Consider the following 4,413-nt stretch of genomic DNA (forward strand, 5'->3'; position numbering starts at 1 on the left):
CTTTTTCCGTTGATCTTCCTATTGTTCAGTTCTAATTTTCTAGCAATGTGATCTGAGAAGATGATTTGCAGTATTGCAATATTTTTAAATTTATTAAGGCTTGCTTTATGGCCTAATACATGGTCTAACATGGAGAATGTTCCATGGGCACTGGAAAAGAAGGTATATTGTTGGGTGAAGTGCTCTGTGGATGTCTATAAGGTCAAGTTAGTGGATTGTATTGTTTAGCTCTTTTGTGTCTTTGTTGAGTTTCTTTCCAGTTATTCTATGTTTCATTGAAAGTTGTATATTAAAGTCTGTCACTGTGACTGTGGAGTCATCTATTTGCCTTTTCAATTCTGTTAAAGTCTGATTTATGTATTTGGGGGCTCTTCCATATCTTATGGTTATGTCTTCTTATTCAATTGATCCTTTGATCACCATATAATGTCCTTCTTTGTCTCATATGGTGGTTTTTGTCTTAAAGTCAATTTGATCAGAAATTAATATTACCACCCCTGCTCTTTTTTGGTTGCCATTAGCTTGATATATCTTTTTCTAACCTTCGATTTTTAGTCTATTTTTGTCCTTGTCTCTAAGATGTGCCTCTTGTAGACAGCATATTGATGGGTTATATTTTCTTATCCAGTCTGCAACTCTCCATCTCTTGAGTGGTCCATTTAATCCATTGGCATTCGGTGTAATTATCGATAAGTATGAATTGGTTGTTGTCGTTTTGTTATGTTTTTTCATAGTGTTCCTGGTTTTCTTATTCCATATAATTTTCTGTGCTGAGCTCATTATACTTGTGAATCATGTTATCATTCCTTCAATACTATTGTTTTAGTATTTGCTAACTGTTTTTGCTTGTCCTCTTCTTTATTGTGATATGCAGGTTTATCATTTTTCTTTGAGGTTATGCTGTGTTTTATAATTTTCTCCCTGGATTTAGAACAGTCCATTCTATCTTGCAAGTCTCTTGACTTCTTCACCGTTTAGAAGTTCTGTAACCACACTATTTTTCCTTTCTTTTTGGTTGGCAGTTGTCCTCATTTGCCAATGGCTCTGGTTTCCTGTTTACAACCTTGTAAGTGTATTTTACTCTGGATATGTCCATAGCTGTGTTGGTTTCCCGGTTATGTCATCTTGTGTATTAATGGTCAGTTGTTATTTGCTATTATTGGTACTCTGTTCAAAGGACTACCTTTAAGGACTCCCATGTAAGGTTGTTACAAGGACTCCCATGTAAGGTTGGTCTGGTTTTAACAAATTCCCCTAATTTCTGCTTATCTGGAAATCTCCTAATTTCGCCATCATATTTGAGGGCCAATTTTGCGAGGTATATAATTTTGGGTTGGAAATTTTCTCTTTCAGAGTTTTATATATACCATCCCATTGCCTTCTCACTTGTATGGTTTCCGGTGAAAAATCAAAGCTTACTTTTATTGGTTGTCCTTTGTAAGTAACTTTTCATTTTCCTCATGCAGCTTTCAGGGTTCTTTGTCTTTGGTTTTAATGAGTTTGATGATATGTCTTGGTGATTTTCTTTTGGGGTCTATCCTGTTTGGGGTTTGTTGGGCTTCCTTAACAGATATATTCTCATCTCTCATCTTATCAAGGATGTTCTCTTTCAACAAATCTTGACAATTTTCTCAGTGGTTTTATTTTTCTCTTCCTGTTCTGGAATTCCGATGACACTTAGGTTATTCCTTTTAATGGTATCCCACATGAACCTCAGGCTGTCTTCATTTTGTTTTGATCTTTGTTCTGATTGATCCTTTTCCAGAGAAGTATTTGGGTATTTGTCTTCAACCTCATCAATTCTGTTTTCCATTGATTCAATTCTACTCTTTGCCCATTCAATTTGTTATCTATTTCTGAATATTTAGTATTAATCTTCTGGATTTCTATCTGTAGGTTTTGTATCATTTCTAATTTTTCATTTATTTTGTCATTTTGTTCTTGTATTTTTTTTTTTTTTAAATTGTTCTAGGCTTTTGTCTTGGTTTTCCTTGATTTGTCTGTTGGTCCTTTGAAGATACCTAAATATAATTCAGGATTATCTTCCGTATCTGTGTTAATTGGTTCCCTTTTTCTTTGTTGAAGAGGGTCTGTGCAGTCTTTCTGTCTATTCTGTCATCTTATTGGAACCCTCATTGTTATATTTCTTGACTGCTGCTTCCATGGGCCTTGATTGTGGATGTAAACAAAACAAAATCCTTGATGTCTTCATTTTTTTCTCCATTGATCATGGCGTTGCTTATTGGTACAGTTGTGAGGATTTTTGTTGTTGTTGTTGTTGTTTAAGTACTTACTTTGTAAGTTTTTCTAGTACTTACTATTCCTTAAAAAAAATTTTTTTAGTTGTGATCTTGCATCATGAGGACAAAGACACTGTCTGAGTGGTGGGGCATAATTGCTGGGCCTAAATCTCAATTCTATCACCTATTCAACTATATTTTGGATAAATTACTTCCACTTTCTGATCAGTAAAATTTGTGTAATAATAACATTCACCACAAAGATACCACACATAGCACTTTAATATAAGATCTGTGTATGGCACTAAATAATTACTGTTACTTATAAAATACACCGTGACTTGCATGTTATAAAACTTAATTAACATTTATGGGGGGGGGAGAATGAAAGTAGGCTCCAGGTTCTGAGTTAGTCTGATGATCACCCTGGCACTGTAGATGAGTTCAGGAATCCCTGGATGGTGGAAATGGCTACGGGCTTGACTTTTAATGGAAAGGTTGATGGTTCAAACTCACCCAGTGGCACCTCAAAAAAAGGTGAATGGGAAGATCACAGCCTTGTGAATCTTATGGAACAGTTCTACTCTGTACAAATAGGGTGGCCATGAGTTGAAATAACCTTGAAGACAGCTGTTTTTTTTTTTTTTTTTTTCTTTTCCCCTTTAGTATATGATTTCTAGCCCTTATAAAACTTATCAAGGGATTACATTTGATTGCCACTTTGGCAAAGTCTCCTAAAATTAACTACAGTTCCCTAGGAATTAGAACAGAAATATGTTACCCACTTGAATAAAATTGCATCTCGATGGTGTGGAAACTGAAGGAGCCAATGAGAAAGACTGTAAGAGATTCTGGGAAGATAATCCCAAAGGCAGTACATCTCTCTGACATAACCTGAGGACAGACTTGGAGTTCTTGTGAAGTTGGAAGAAGGAAGCCTGAGGCATAAATACCAAAACATGTGGTTGTGGACGTTTATGAGCATGAATGTTCTCGTAAAACCTTAGCAGAACTGGCTTTAAGGGATTTATCATCCAGAGGATCTTGAATCATCTGCTGATGTCTTGGTAATTGCATTTGCTTTTCTAGCTTGAAAAATGGCTGCCATAGTCTTAGAACTCTTATCAAGACTATGAGATCAAGTTCCCTAAAAAACTTCCAATATATTTGGGAGTCCCATAGAAATGAAAACTAGGAAGAGTTGCTCAAACTCCCCCCACTTGCACCCCTTCCAAAACCTATATTCCTCTTAAACACCAAAACTGCTTAAGGTTACTATCTGGGATAGTTTATCATCTGAACAAGCTCTGGCCAGGTGAGATGTTGTAGATGCAGGGTGGAGTGGATATTGATATATTGCTAAATCAAAATTTTATTCTTTCTTTTAAAAAAATTTACTTCAAGTTTTTCTTTTTCTGGAAACAATTTAGTTTTCACCTCAGTAAATTAACATGGCCTTGGCTCTGGGATTGAAGAAACCCACAATAGAGCTATTTTAAGAATTGATGATTCAGTCAAGACCATCTGAGGACAAGTCAGTAGTGTATAACCCTTTGTACTGGGTTATACATGACGTCCACTAAAATGACCACTTTCTCCTGATCAGTTTGTGTGTGAGTAAAATCTGTGACTTAGGTATTTGTTAGCATTTTTCTTTGATGCAGATCATAAGTCCTGCTTGTGAATTTTATTTAAAAAAAAAAATTGGATTTCAAGTCTGGCATTTGTCCTGAATGTTAGTACATGTTTACTTAGTAAAGAACAAAACTTTTTTTTTTATATTCTTTATTTTGCTCTTCTTTCTCTCCTTTTCCTTCTGTTTCTCTTCCCCTTGTTGTTTCACCTTTTCAGATTTCCTTCCCCTTCTTCTCTTCTCTCCCTTCCCTTCCTTCCCCTCCCCTACCTTCTCCTCTCTTCCCTTTTCCTCTCTTCTTGTCTTCCTTTGTCCACTCTCCTGCCCTGTCTCTATACAAATGCTTTTTGGTGCCTCATGTTAGGGACACGATACATATAGAAGTAAATAGATCATAAGACTGGTAAAGCAGAAAACTCTATAAAGCATTTATTTGAATGCTGACTGTTGCTTACAATTTTCAGGAACATTCCACACTCAGTCATAGAGGTAACTATAGAAGGGTTTGGAAAGGTTACATTACCTATGGTTGAGAATATG

The sequence above is a fragment of the Orycteropus afer genome, unplaced genomic scaffold, assembly GCF_000298275.1.
Source record: "Orycteropus afer afer isolate SDZICR_OR568_19922 unplaced genomic scaffold, OryAfe1.0 scaffold00666, whole genome shotgun sequence".
Taxonomy (NCBI): domain Eukaryota; kingdom Metazoa; phylum Chordata; class Mammalia; order Tubulidentata; family Orycteropodidae; genus Orycteropus; species Orycteropus afer.